Genomic DNA, 15033 nt, shown 5'->3' with positions numbered 1-15033 from the left:
TAATGCCTTGCGGAGGCAGCTGAGACTATTTTCTCGAGAAAGACCGCAACAAAGATAAAACTGTAAAATTCAGCACTTTCACAAGATCGGTGTCATAGAGAACCCCTCTCGAGTCCTCCGGCCAGGGAAGACAAGTAAAATAACGTCGTCTTACAGAATGAGCGTACAGGGAATTCGCGGAGGTCTACACATCAATTATTCTCGGCTTCAAAGGTTAGATTTGTTTCTGCCGTGTCCAGGGATTTGGGCACGCAGGGTAGGGGGTTAGAGAGGAGACACATTCAGCTACAAACCGGAGGTGTTCATTAGAGATACCAGCAGGCAAGATGAGAAACCACTGGGCTTTGATCAGGGAAAAAGACTGGTTACCAAGGAGAAACGGCAGTCTAGCCCCATTTGATAGTTAGTAGCTAAGATCTCTTTCAGCTGTTTCTGCAAAGAAACCAGGGTACCGGCATCACAGATGCGGCGGTGCAGCTTGTTCCAGACTCCCACACCCCTTTGGGTAAATGTAGCGCCCCCCGTTCCCCGTTCTCGGTTTTTAAACACACTTCCGGGTAGTCTCCCCATGGAAACTGCGTGTGTGTGTTGTCGGATATCAACGTAACCAGCTCCTTAGCCCCCCAGGTGGATTAAAACGGTCCTGGGTTCTGAAACACGAATAAATCCACGACTACCTAAAGAAAGTGTACGTGTGGGATTGTCGTGATAAAAAAAATAAACACCCCCACTGTACAGTAAAGCCCATTTCAAGTGCAGGCTCTATTCATTTTATAACCAGTTCTTCCAATCCTGGGTCGCGGGGAAGCTGGGTCCCAGCAGAGCAATAGGCACAACGCAGGGGCTGCGGACAGACGCAAACACACATGCACACCGGGTACCAACTTCTTCAATAAGCCAACCGGGGTCCCTCTGGACGCTGGGAGGAGACCAGGGCACGTGTGAGGAAAGCCACACGACCGCGGGGAGAACATGCAAACTCCGCACAGACAGCACCCCAGGCCCAGAACCGAACGCAGGATCCCAGCGCCGCTTAACCCCTGCACCGCCGTGCCGCCCCGCGCTGAACATCTGTCGCACCTCCTTAAACAGAGATGCGCTGTGATTAAAACAACAACAACAACAACAACTGCATATTCAGTTTTGGCTCCTTCAGTTCAACGATTGCAAAACCAACCCACCGTTCGAAAAACCTGAATTGTATCGCCTACCGCTATGCCAAGGGAGTCTTAATCGTCCTAAGAAGGCAGCGCTCTGTCAAGTACGTTTCAAACTAGAGGCGCCGCCACACCTCAGAGACTTCAGCACCTCGGACAGCGCCAGCCAGGGAGCCGACTTCGCCACTCGGGACTGTCTTCGAAAACCCGCCTCATTCCGGACAGTACAGTAGAGTTAAGAGAAAATGGAACAGGCCGACTCACAGTTATTTATCGGTTACTCTGAAGGACACGTCTGATTTGGGAATGCCGACAGGACACGAGGAAGAGGAGGAGAGGAGTGGGGAGACGAGGGCTGCGGACGTCTCGCGGCTTCCAGCATGTTCTCCGGAGTAAAATCGTCGCTCACAGCGATCGATTCCCGACAAAGCGCTACACCTCCACAGCAGCAAAACTCACCCCGACGTCTCCCTCGGGCACGTACAGTATGGGCTCAGAGACAGGCGCACCCGTTTGGAGGTCGGGTGTAATTCTGGAACGGCTGCGAGACTGTCACTTTCTCGCAGTGCGAACGCCCATAGCTTCCACACATGCATTTTCCAGGCTTTTTCTCACTCTGGGAATTCCGGAAAACACGATGTGTGGCTCCGATACTACCCGAGACCTTCAATTATCAACCCCCACAATAGATACAGTACATCTCTTCATCTTTACTCCTACTGCAAGGTGTAAGGACGCGATGACGTGCTAATTGCGCACTAATTCACATATTCAGACTTCTAAGACATTATCCACAGACCTCCCCTTAGATAATTCACCTCCCGGGCTCGTCCTGTATTCTGCATACATTCCTATAGAATGACAACTCGAAGAATGACAACTTAGCTCCAGAAAAGAAGCCCTTTATCGGTCTCTGTCGACTGTGTAGTGTTTGTATCCTACAGACCAAAGGTCAGTGTGGTCAGCGGCTGGGCGAGAGCACCTGTCCTTCCCGTTGTTTCTTGGTGTTTCTGACACCCTTCTTGGCGTTGGATTCGTGCGTACTGGGTGCCGCCTGGCGAAGGGGGAGAAGGAGACTGCGACTGGGAGACGAGAGAGAAAAGCAGTCATCCCGCTCGCCACCTACGTCATCTACCTTTCAAAACTGGGTAGAAACCGGACAGGGGCGAAGGCAGAGAATGACCCCCCCCCCAGGGTGAAACGAATGAACACAAGAATGATCGCGCGTTCGTCGTCTGCGTCAGTAAGTTTTCACGCGCTCATAAAGTCGGCCCGCACTAGGAAATCGAAATCGAAGTCGAAATCGAAATCGCAAGCTGAAGCCCTGCCGACGAGCCGCGCGGCACAGCCGGCCAGACGAGCGAAGCGCGAGCCGGAGAGCCCTGTTCGGTTTCGCCGTCTGGGGTCCCTCGCGCTGCCAATAACGCCCCCCCCCCTGCCGGTCGTGCCCCCTGACGGCTACGGGTACGAATCCGAAGCTGTGGCGACTTGTGTCCTGCAGCGGAGCGAATTCTTTCAGCACGCGCGTCGCGTCCTCGCTCGACCCTACAGCCGACACAACGCGTTCCCCCCGGGCCGATGTGACACGGATATGTGTGTTTGCTGTACGCAACGCCATCTGTTTCCTGCCGGTTAATATTTAACCGTCGGTTCTGGTACGTATTGGCGAAGTTTCCTCCTCGTGAACGGTCAGGAGATTCAGCCACTTCTGTGCGACCCGATCTCAAGAGAAAGCGGCTCATCTCGACCGCGCGAAGTGTCTTTTACTAGTGTTAGCAAAATGTAGGTTACCTACACTGGTACTGGTAACACTGGTACTGGTCTTGGTACGAGTGCACCAGCTTTTGCTTGGGCACCTGTTTGGAGAGCTTCTGTGTCCAACAGAGCCCTCGCAGACTCCCGGTGACTGCGTGGACCAGCCGATTGGGCCGGGAGATACTTTCAGACCAGTCCGCCAGTCCTGCCAATCTCCCGAAGATCGCGAAGGGATGATTACGAACTGCGACGTGCTTACCTACTCTGGGCGACCTTGCGATACCCTCCCGCAGGGACAGATCTGACGCGTGAGGCGTCTCGCAAACCCCTGTCTCGTCGTCTTCTCCCGGAGAGGCGGGTTAAAAGCGTGGGGCTCTGACCCGGAGGGATTTGTCATTGAAGAAACGATTCCACGCGGGCGGCGTGAGTTTAAAGCGCGTTGGCGCTCGTCAGGCAAAGAAAAAAACATCGTCTCCCAACGACAACACGGCTTGCATCCCTGAAGTTGTGTCCTGAGCAAACTAATTTCACTACGACTTCTGCGCGCAAAACTACGAGTAAGGTTCTTTTCTTTTTTTTTTCTCTAATAGCCAAATGGAAAAAAAAAGACTCTGGTAACTTCGAGGCGTTTGAACAAGCAAAGCCCCGGGTAGTTTCGCTGCTTGAAGAGGTTTCTCTATCGCTGAGGGAAAAGCTCCCCGGAGCTCGCCTCCTCGCCGGGGTGCCGGCGGAGTCCCGGCCGGCCGGCGGGTCTCCGGCTCCCGGCTGCAGCCTCGGTCAAGCCCCGGTCAAGCCGCGGTCAAATTCCGAGGTGACGCCGCCTCCCCCCAGCAAACCCCCCGGCTCCTCTCGTCTGCTGTCGGAGCCACAAGGAGCCCGGAGAAACCCAGTAGCAAAGAGTACAATCTAAGTGTTGTCTTGGGCGTGAGGGCGAGAGGAGAGCGGGGCGGCGGCGGCGGTCAACGGTCGCTGCGCTGCGCTGAAGTACTTCGCCTCTTGTCTCTGTCCGCCGCTCTGCTCCGGCGCACAGCGCTCGCAAGAGAGAGAGAGAAAGGGAGAGAAAGAGAGAGAGAGAGAGCAGCGGGTCCCAGCAACGACGCGCGATTCTGTCGGCCCCGTAGCTGAAACGAAGCAGTCTCTATCGCCTCTCAGCGTCACCTCGTCGTCGCTGTGTTTGTGTCCCCGGGGGTCGTCTCTCGCCTCCGTCTCTATTCGCTGTGCCGCGTCGGCTGTACATTACTGTACGTGCTCGCAGGCGGCTCGTTTCCCGAGCGCGCCGGCAGCCTCCGGGCTGTCTGGCGCTCCTCGGACTCCCTCCTGTGCCCCCAGCAGTAACTCCCTGCCCCCACCCCCCCTCCGGTGCCGCCACGGCTGAAGCCTATAGTGTACCGTGCCTCTGGGAGCTCTCTGTGAACGACCTGCAGCGCACCTCTGCGGTACCTCCGCGAACAAGCGGTGTATCGCCGGGGCTACAAGGTCATGACCAAATTCTCCCTAGCAACCCCGGCCACAAACTGCCCTTTCCAGTTTCTGTCACACACGTCCCATCCCACATTCGTTCCTACACGGCCAGGGCGCAGAGTCCTAAACTTTATGCGTTTGACTAGACTTTCGCACGGATAGCGTTAAATTAGCGCATCAGGAGAGGTGAAGGGCTGGAGAGCGTAGAGGAGACGTCGTTAACGATAATGGATTGTTTGTTTAAAAAGGTAATTGGTGGTTGATGTCAATCCGGCCCGTTGTGGAGAATGAACTGGGGGTGAAAGGCGCTATATAAATCCAATGCCTTATTATTAGATAGGAATTCCAATGTCACCATTCATCCTATTGTCAGCATGGGACCAACGCTTCTACAATCTCAAACGTTCTGCACTCTTGAGCTAAAGACAAATTAATCCCCCCTCTGGAGCGTCTTCCTACGGGCTTGTGGGATTCTGGGCACGCCTCCCAGCGGTGTTAAACGGCGTCACGCTTATCCATTGCAAGTGGACAGAACTGGGACTCCGCCGGGCTCAATTACTGACGCTCGCTGCATCAATCCTATCTAATCCGCCGGCCATTTTTCTTCTCTCCACAGTTGCGGTTAGGATCAAGGTTGGATTAAATAAAACCCATTTATTACTGCAAATTGCAGCTCCGTTGTCGGATGCGTTGAATTTAGATGTAGGCCGGGGCCGTGTGGTCGGTGTGTGTGTGTGTGTGTGTGTGTGTGTGTGTGTGTGTGTGTGTGTGTGTGTGTGTGTGAGGTGGATAGGAAATAACGGGGCGGCGGGGGGGACAACGGCCGCCACAAAGTCATTTAAACGAATGAGCTACATACGGTAGATGAAAACACCTTTTGTGTTATCATGCCGTTAAAAGCCTGGGCGAGAGAAAGTGCTGAGGACCTTGATAACAATACAATAGATGATAATTCACCGCCTCAGCACACAAGCCGAGAGATATATATATATATAAAAACACGTTAGCGTCGCTCGCCTCTGCCTGCGTCGTCCTGCCGGGGCCTGGTGGTGCTCAAGGTCTTCCTGTCTGCCTCTCGTCATGAGAATGAGAATAATCGGCACAGTATAAACACATAAAAAGGGGCTTCCGTTTGGCTTCAGTTATCGGCCTTCAGGGCCGTCAGGAGGCGAGCACGCGAGCTCCCCCCCACCTCTCCCTCTTCGATCAAAAGATCTATCGAGCAAACGCGTATCCGATCAAGGGTATCGAAAAGTGTTTTTTTGACAGCTGTTAACAGCGACGCCTCGTGTCGTACCCGCGCATTACTGGAAATTGCCCCTGGAGAAGCTCGGTTGCCCTCTGAATGGATTCTGAACCACTGAAAAATCATTCTTCTTCTTCTTCTTTTTCACAGCCTTAGTCCCAGACTGTCCTGGGGTCAGCTGCTTTGGTTGCTCTTCTCCATTTGTCTCTGTCGAGCACATCTTCCTCACTCACTTCACATACCTCCATATCTTTTCTCACACAATCTATCCATCTCTTTCTAGGCCTGCCTCTTCCTCTGTTACCTTCCACCTCAAATTCCATTACCCTCTTTGTTACTTCCTCAACGTCCCTCCTCATGATATGTCCATACCACCGTAACCTCGCTTCTCGCATCTTCTCAACCACATCCACCACCCTACATCGTCTACGGATTTCTTCATTTCTGATCTTATCCTTCATTGAAATCTGCAGAATCCATCTCAACATCCTCATTTCAGTTCTTCTCATCAAGTTCTCTTCCCTCTTTCCAACTGCCAAGCATTCAGCTCCATATAGTAATACAGGTCTAATCACAGTCTTGTACATTTTGCACTTTAACTTTCTGGGAATTTTCCTGTCACAGATTATTCCAGTTATTTCTCTCCACTTGTTCCATCCAGCTTTCACTCTTTGTTTTACTGCCTCCAGTGTTTCTCCTCCCTTTACCAGTTTTGATCCAAGGTATTTAAAGTCATCAACTTGTTTTTTTTTACAAATTTGCTGACGGGTTTTTAGCCGGCCAGCCGGGTACTGGAAGTTAATTTCCTAGTATGTTTAACTTTCAGCACAAACGGCACAATACCATGACATTAATGTGTTCAGGAAATTCGTATCTGGCTGCTCAGCGATGCACAGACTGGTCCCGGAAAGCTTTTTGGAGCGGTTGAGTAGCAGAGGAAAAAAATAAGTACAATTTGGCTCCAGCGAGTTGTATCTCGAAGCGCTTTACAACGTGTCTTGCTTCTTCTGGGCCCGGCTTGGTAAACAGCCGGTTCTATGGAAAACACGAAGCTGACACAAACTCGTACAGCGAGAGATACGCGGTGTCGCCCTGGCGCGTCGACAAATCATAATCATACAACACGGCTGTGCAACTCAAGACTGAGGGCTGCGCCGGTTTCTCCTCAAAACTACTAAAACCAGGCACTGGTTTCACTGGAGCAGTTAGCCGATTGCTTCAGCTCTCCCTGTACCCTCAATGACTGTACTCCAACACCTCTACATACACGACAACTGAATGGAAGCCGAAATTGTACTTAAAACTGTGTTCGTTACTTTTGCACTGTTTTTGTCCTGTTGTATTCTCTCTCTGTTTGCGTATTTGCACAGTTTTGATGATCTGTTACGTTATTACACTGTTGTTGTTAGTATGTTACTGCCTATTGTCTTATCTTCTGTTCTGTTTATATACTGCACCTGAGTGACTAATGAGAAACACTTTTCACTATACTATGCACCTGTGTAAGTATAATGGAGCAAGTAATAGGTTTATTCCATGCTGAAAAGAAAGAAGAAAGTAAACACAACGTTTCGGCCGTGGGGCCTTCTTCAGGTGTAAGTATAAAGACAAATAAAGTTGAATTGAATTAAGGCGCGGCTGGTGTAAAGAGACACCCGCAGCCTGCTTGACTGTGGCTCTTCCGGGTTCGAACAGGGAAACCCTCTTCCGCCAAGACGCGTCTGTCAACACGGGAATCGCTCCGAGTTACACGGGAACGGCGTTTGATGTCGTGTACCACGGCACGTCGCGACAGAAGGGAGCCTAAAAGTGTGGCGTTTTCCCTCTTTTAACTGCCAGGTCCTCGCCGCACACAGGAGGGCCATCTTCGGCCAGACTGCCGTCTCAGACAACCCGCCACCTGCGCTGGACGTCCCGGCCCCCTCCACCCGCAGCCGTCTTCGTCAGAGTCTATCGATTATCGGGCGCCGGCCTTGTTCAGACTACCGTTTCTAATTAAACTCGCGGGGGCTCCACCGCCTCCATAATTCATGAGAGACGCGTGGCGCGGCATACCGGGCGCATTAAGCTCAAACAGAAAAATCATTAGCGTGTCAAATCTGCGCGCCGCTTTCCGATGATGAATATTTCATAGTTGAGTTATTCGCACAAGGGGGGGAGCTCGCCAAAAGACCCTGACTGCTGGAGAGGAAAATGAACGAGGGCTTTCATAAGATCGCAAATAAGATTACTAACGACCGGAGCGGGGAACATATGACTGTTTAAAACACAATTATGCCGAAGGTCGGTTTCAGGTGCGCCCCCCCTGAGCTTCTGCTTGTGTCCTCTCTGGTCCCGTTTTTCATGCTCGATTCTGAGGGCGGGCCTAGGCTTTGGGGATTTATAAAAGGCAAGCCTGTGCATTTCTGAATCCTCACTGGACACTTTAATAAACCATCCAATTCATTAACGCGCGTCACGGTGGACAGGCGGATATCCCTGCTGCCTGACCGAGATGCCTATGTCCGAGATGGGTGTCCAATCTAGGAGCTCCTTCTGTGTGAAGCCTGCAAGTTCCTCGTCCCCCCCCCCCGTCCCTGCACTTCATAGACGTTGTGTGCAGTTTTACTGGTGTCTCTAATTGTCCTTCATTGGACTGGCTTTCCCTTCAGAGCGGAGGCCAGTTCAGACTCTGAGGCTCCCTGAATCTCTGTACTGTCCTGAGCGCCTACTGAAAACGGACCACCTCATATAGATATATACAGTAGGCCTTCATAGCGAACTGTGAATTTCAATTCCCAAGGCATAGTATGGGTAAAGAAACCCTCAATCTGTGTTTTCCGCCACGTTACATTGATTTTTACTCTTGTGAATGTCCTTGCACTCTTTACAATGGGCATATTTTGCACAATGGGCGATGAAGGCGGCGTGAAACTAGAGAATTATTCAAGAACCTAGCAGGCGAATCGACGAATGACGTCATAACGCCGCCCAGCCATTGGCTGCTCTCATCAACGGCCGCTTACCCCACGCCGTCCTGCGAGTGCTTAAAGAGGAACAAGATTAATGCCCGTAATTTCACACGGGAAACAAATAATACCTTATTACATTTCTCCCGTAGGAGTTGTCCGCGTTTATAATCACGGGGGCCCACACGCGAGGCGGCTACGCATTTCTGGCGTGTGTGTGAGGTTTCCAAATGATCTCCCTCCCTGGCGCTGTCATTAATATTTGATGTCCCACCTGAAGCGAAATGCAATCGGGGATATGGGCAGCATATGGAAGCTAGCATACCGGCCGTGGATTTAATAAATTGTTGATGATATTTCTTACATGAGACACCCATCCGCCGAGAGCGGCAAACCTCTCTCCCCTCCCCCCCCCCCGCCCCAGGGCGACGAGAGCGAGGTCTAGTGTCACACTTTTCACAACGCGCATGAAAAGTAGTGGAAACAAGACGTGTGTCCTTTTGCGTGCCGTACGCCGAACAGACTGTCGCGTAGAGTCCTACAATGGCGCAGAAAGCGGACCGCAAAGGTATTCTGGGATGGTCGTTGTTGCGGTGGTCTGACTCTTGAAATTTCGAGGCCGCGGTGTTGGCGTATTTATCTGTTTGCCTCCGTTTTGGTAAAAAAAAAACAGGGTCTGAAAAACGTGGACTGTGCCACGGATTATGCGACCCTGGCGGTTGATTGAAAGGTCGGAAGGTTCAGCCAGTGAGTGTGTGGTGCGGTCATTCTGATCGATCCTGGGCGATCCGTGCAATGTCAGGACTGGGACCTGTCTGGGATCCCACTGTCTCGGGTCACGGTTGGGACGGGCCGTCTGGACCCAGGCAGAGGGAACATAAAAACATGAGTGTGTTACGGAACCGGGACAGAAGTCCGCGTTTTGAAGCGAATAAAGCGATGTAACACCCTCTGAACATCAGGGGCCCTGTTAGACTACAGGCTGCGGAATATACAGTCTTGAACCTTGATTGGGAAAAAAAACAAATAAATGCACCTGTCTATGAGCAAACAAACTAGCCCCCTCCTCCGTGGAAGAGCCTGGTGGTATTCTGAGCGCGCTGTGTGGAGGAGATGTTAAAGGCGCAGACAGACTGGAAGTCGGAGCTGTTGTCCACCATGCCGGGGTTCAGTCACCCCTCGACCCCCCTCCCCACAGTCCACTGCTCTCCGCGAATCCCACGGGCGCACGCGCGCGTGTGTGTGTGTGTGATGATGTGCGGCGTCGGTTCCAATACTCGCCTGTTCCACAATTCCCGAGAAAAAAAAAGAGCCACAGGCTCCCTGTGGATCATAATGATCATAATTGCCAATAAAGCACCATCTCCAACGGCGTCGCTCGGCTATCATGCATGAATGCAAACAGTCCCGCCATTGTTCGGTCTGCGCTCTGTTCTGGCAGGAAACGGCGCACATCATCAGAGTGATAGCCGGGACGGAGGTCTGGAAATGTTACTGTACCACAGCGCTGCGCCCTTGTCCGCTTTTGTTTTTGGAAAAATCTCCCCAACCGCCCGAACGAGGTGGGATTTCACAAGCCCGGAATTCTTGAGTCCCGGAATTCCCGAGAGGGCAGGAGAGGGAATGGGGAAAAGGCCACTCAGATTGACGCAGGCAGTGACTTTCAGGAATTTGAATACCTGAGCTGTTTTTTTTTTCTTTTCTTCCCTCCAAGTAATGTCTAACTGCTTCACCCAGCTCAGGGACACGGGGAGGGCGTGTCCCAGCGGGCAGGAGACGCCCTGGACGGGGCACCAGTCCGCTAGGGGGCGCAAACGGACACGGACGCTCCCTCTCGCACCAGGAGCCGACGAACCGCGTGTCCTTGCTTGCTCTGGCAGCACAAACATGGGAACGGTACCAACATGTCTTTGGGGCTGTGGGAGGAAACTGGAGCAGCTCTGTTCTCATTTCAAGAAAAGAAAATGGGGGGATGGTCTCTTTGCGCGTTGAATGAGCAGGTGGCCCCCCAACAAGCACGCCGGAAAGCTCCTGTATGTCTTTCACGTCTGATGAAATTTCGAACAGCAGGGGTGCTTGGTTTACATGGGATCAAAGAGCAGAATAACAGGAGCTGCAATTTGGGAGCTTAATTCTTCCTGGGCCAATGAAGTTTCTGTGTTATGCACTGTGATTTTATTTATTTATTCTTTTGGTTTTGTTTTCTTTTCTTGTGTCTCAATCTCCTTGATGCAAGAGGCAGCCCATTAGGATGATTATCACATCTTTCATCTGATGCTTCCTGGCCCCCTGGGAGACCCCTCTTCCCAGCCAGGAAAATACCATTTCCTTTCAAAGTGGTGTGTGTGTGTGTGTGTGTGTGTGTGTGTGTGTGTGTGTGTGTGTGTGTGTGTGTGTGTGTGTGTGTGTGTGTGTGTGTGTGTGTGTGTGTGTCTACATGTTTCTGTACCTTTCTTCGTTAGATTGAGTGTCTACATGTTTGTGTACCTGGGTGTAAGAGTGTCTCTATGCTTGTGTGCCTGTGTGAGAGAGACTGTGTATGACAATAGGTTTTTCAAATGCACAAAGTCGTTTCAATGTTACTTCCGTTAAATAGAATTTCCATACTCAGATTAACCCTTTTCCTGCTCATCTAAGACAGCTCTGTTATTGGCATGTTGAAGTGCCGCTATGATCCGCTTCCCATAGGTGGACTTTAACAGGAATCGTGAGAAGTTGTATTATTGCAATCCATTCTTTTCTGGCACTGGACACGTCTTCAAAGCATCCTCTCCATGCTGTGCTGTTTAATCGGAGGTCCATCGAGGCCAAATGTGCGTCTTCCAATTGGAATCTGGGGACAATTACCAGCCGAGGGCTGTCAAAGGGTGTCTGTTGTCGGCTCCTTTAAAGATCGCATCTGGCGCTGGTGCGTACAACACATATATTGAAAGCTTAAGAACTGCCTTCGGACAGCTTATTTTCCATAGACCTGGAAAACTAGGGTACTCTTACTCTGAAAGTCCTCAAAGCAAGACCATCCGCACAAAATTTGCGGTAACGATCGGAACCCGCAGGCTATACCTGAAGCACGTCTCAGGGACGGGAGGCACCCAGAGGGACCATCTGACTTATGGACAGGGCGTCACTGGAGAACCAGCCGAAACCCCACTAAAAATGTCAGTCCCCCAATCGGACCCGGGGAGCAAAAGAGCTCAGAGCCAGCAACGTGAACCGCCGCCCGTGGGTTTTAATCCGCACGTTAAGGCGTTAAACACAGCGTGACAACCGCATATCAGCGCTGGTGGGCTAAGAGAGGTAGCGTACAAGCTTCAAAGGTTAATGAATGGAGCACTAAACCCTCTGTGATATTTACTGTCTGCCCAGCATGTCGCCAAGGAATTGTGAGCAAATTCCACCGAAAGGGCACAGGAACAGGCTCTGTGCCTGCGCTCCGACAGGACGAGGCCGCTGATTTAATATAGTCTCTTTTATTCTGCAGATGCCCACGGCCACTCGTGGAGCCGTGCGGTGCTCGTACGGAAGCAGCCATCACGCTGACAGTGCAACGCCCACAGACTGCAAACGTTAAAACGTCTTTTTCGCTTTGCGGTCAGGTAATAATAATAATAATAATAATAATAATAATAATAATAATAAACTTTATTTTATATAGCACCTTTCATGTGACTCAGGTCATGTGCATTCGTGATCATGGAATTAATATGAATGATAAGTACATTTAAATAAAATAGACGCCTCTTTGGCGTGGTGAGCGTTCTGGCTGCCGTCGCATTATCCAGGTGGATGCTGCACATTGGTGGTGGTGGTGGAGGGGATCCCCATTACCTGTACAGCGCTTTGTGTGGAGTGTCCAGAAAAGAGTTATATGAGTGTAAGTTATTCATCATTATTAGTTGATCTTTGTAGTTATGAATAAATTCTGACTTTCCAGCAATTGCTGCTAATTAGAGGTTTACATTTTGCAGAACTGCCTTCGTAATACCACTATCTCCATCTGCTTTGACCTGTGGATTTTGAAGTGTTCATTCTTGCACGCTGGAGAGTTGAAGATTTCAGTCGCTTTAGGCTCTTCATTAACAGTGGTGATAAACATCTTCACTCGACGATCTTCGTTATGTTTCAGATGGTGGATTTTGATATGCTAATATCTGCGCCGTGGCTCTCTGAGTTTTCCCATTTCTTTCCATGTTTAAAACCGCTCTTCTTTCACAGAAAGCTCTGTGCCGTTTGTTTTGCTTTTGTTTTCGACTACAAACGGCGAAGTCAAAGGAAGACAGGCTGACAGGATGTTCGAGGCTCTTTGATGAGCCTAATTATCCAACAACAAACACCTGACCAACAAGAGACACCTGTCAGCCACTTGTCCCATTCTCCAGAATGACACCGTCCCACACGATTGCTTTCTTTCATTGACCAGGGAGGTCAAACTAAAACGAATTAATGAAAAATACAATAATTAAGCGCTGTTAGCAGATGTGTTACTTTGCACGAGAAATGATTTTTCTGACATGAGTTCATGGCGAAAGTCTTCACCGTTCCAGCACTCAAGATAGACGCTGATGTTCTACGTCTCCAGCTTTTTTTAAATGACCAGGGGTTGCTAGACACCTCTTTTGGAGGTGTTTGACGCTTGGCGCGTTGTGTTAATCGTTTCACCGCGATCTCATGAAATCCAAACACACTTCGCTCTTACGTCCGTTTCTGTGCCGTTTCCTGTCCCTCGCGTCAGGATATAAATCCCCTCTCCGGCTTTGACAAAACGGAGCTTTACACTTCGTGCTGCAGTTTCGCTACGATTCGCCCCACGACGGCTTTAAGAATAGTGTTTAGAAGGATGGAAGTAGGCCCGGTCCCTACTAGACAGGAAGAATTCAATCTCTAAATCGATTTTGAAAGGGAAAACTTGCTCTCGGTCCATAGAAATCGACTATCGCAGTAGATTACGGTTGTTCACCACAGTTTCAGGGTGGTCGCTTGAGGTTAAGGACTGTTATCTGTTTGTGTGTGTGTGTTGTCAAGGTAACGTCACCGAAAAACGCTTGTTCTGCACGCCAGCTGTAGAACAGCTGTCTGAGGGGTGTCTGTCTGTACCCCTCCACTGAAACACCTCTGTCATGCCGAAGACGACAACGTGAAAGGTCTGCGCTCCGGTCCCTCTTCCTCAGTTCTGGAATAACGAGTTACTGCTGCAGATCAAGTTCCGTTTCGGTAAAACATTGGTTTTCTCAGCACCGACCCATCGATCAAACCCAACGCAAGTTCAGACGCGACGGGATAAACAAATGCACGATGAAATCGGTTTAGTTCGCCGCCGGCAGCCGATGACGAGGAGTGCAAAACATGAAGGAAATCAGTTGAGCTATAATTGCAATTATTTCGGACGCCGCCGAGTCGAAAGCTGTGATTAAGCTCAGTCACATTAGCCTTGTCGCAGCAAATGGACTCTTTACATATTGCTCAGGGGAAAAAAGGAAAGAAAGACCAAAACAAAAACCCGTTATGTGCAGCGGACAAATGACTAAATCTATCAAACAACCGAGGCTTGAAAACAGAAACTCTCTCTCTCGATCTCTATTAATCTGAGACGTCCTCGGATATATTTATTGTATTTTTTTCCTGTTTGAGCTAACCAGACAGCAGCATGTTTTCATTTCGACACTGTTGAAGATAGCGTTTCCTGATCGTCTCCTCTCGCAGCCCAGGGTGTAAGCTATTATTTCTAGATTATATATCATGATGCAATTTTTCTTCTCCAATTTATTACAGTCAATGCGGCGGACAGAACATATTTTTTCTGGAGTAACGAGGCAGATAACCAACTCGATAACAGCAACGCTCTTTGTCTTTGCCGACCCCATAGCTTTTATGGTCTTAATTATTATTTGTGTGTGTGATGTCAGATCGATGAGACATCATTTGCAACAAACTAAAGATTTTTTTTTAATGCAGCAACAGTTGGTAAAAAAAACAACCCACAAACCCTGCAAGATGTCCCAAAGCCCAGTGAAACAACGGTCAAATCAGAGTAAAGTTGAGTAAGAGTGAAATTAAGAGCCCGGGAGTGTTCTTATGGTTAAACTGCTTTGTCTGGTCTCGATCCTACAGTAAAATCTTGAAGGTTTAGAAATGATTTTAGAAGCTTTCTTGGTTGCCGATCACTTGAAAAGGGTTTTAGGAAAAAAAAGGTCCATCTTTAGGACTCCCTCCCCCAAAATGTGTCATTTAACAGAGGTGTGATGTGTCTTAAATAGCACAGCGGTGAGGTATGAGGGTTCTGCCTTTCACAGCTCGTAGGACAGTCGTTCTGGCCTGGGGTACGTTCTGTATGGAGTTTGCATGTCCCCCTACGAACTTTCCACCATCCCAACATGTTGGCTGGGTTAACGAGTCTCTTGGTTGCGTTGTACAAGTGTGTGTCCCATGATGGATAGAAGTCCCGTCCTGGGCATGTCAGGCCTTGATG

The 15033-nt window shown here is 50.1% G+C and overlaps 1 protein-coding gene across 4 annotated transcripts in view; it reads right to left on the bottom strand.

Annotated features, from left to right (window-relative positions):
- kcnj21 (potassium inwardly rectifying channel subfamily J member 21) overlaps positions 1 to 15033 on the bottom strand; it is a 44092-nt gene that overhangs the window by 20827 nt on the left and 8232 nt on the right. Inside the window, exons 1-2 of one of the 4 annotated variants that reach the window (XM_088621513.1) lie at positions 3172 to 5740; positions 2140 to 2239 (exon numbers count right to left, since the gene is read on the bottom strand). The exons of 2 other annotated variants lie outside the window; for them this stretch is intronic. The gene's annotated coding sequence lies outside the window, so the exon portion shown is untranslated. Of the gene's footprint in view, positions 1 to 2139; positions 2240 to 3171; positions 5741 to 15033 lie in introns of those variants that run through there. One more of the 4 variants, XM_088621514.1, reaches the window with a different exon arrangement.

This window comes from Lepisosteus platostomus, chromosome 26 (genome assembly GCF_059453375.1).
Source record: "Lepisosteus platostomus isolate fLepPlt1 chromosome 26, fLepPlt1.hap1, whole genome shotgun sequence".
NCBI lineage: Eukaryota > Metazoa > Chordata > Actinopteri > Semionotiformes > Lepisosteidae > Lepisosteus > Lepisosteus platostomus.
Note: the sequence above shows the minus strand (reverse complement) of the source record. Positions and strands in the feature narration are given on the sequence as shown.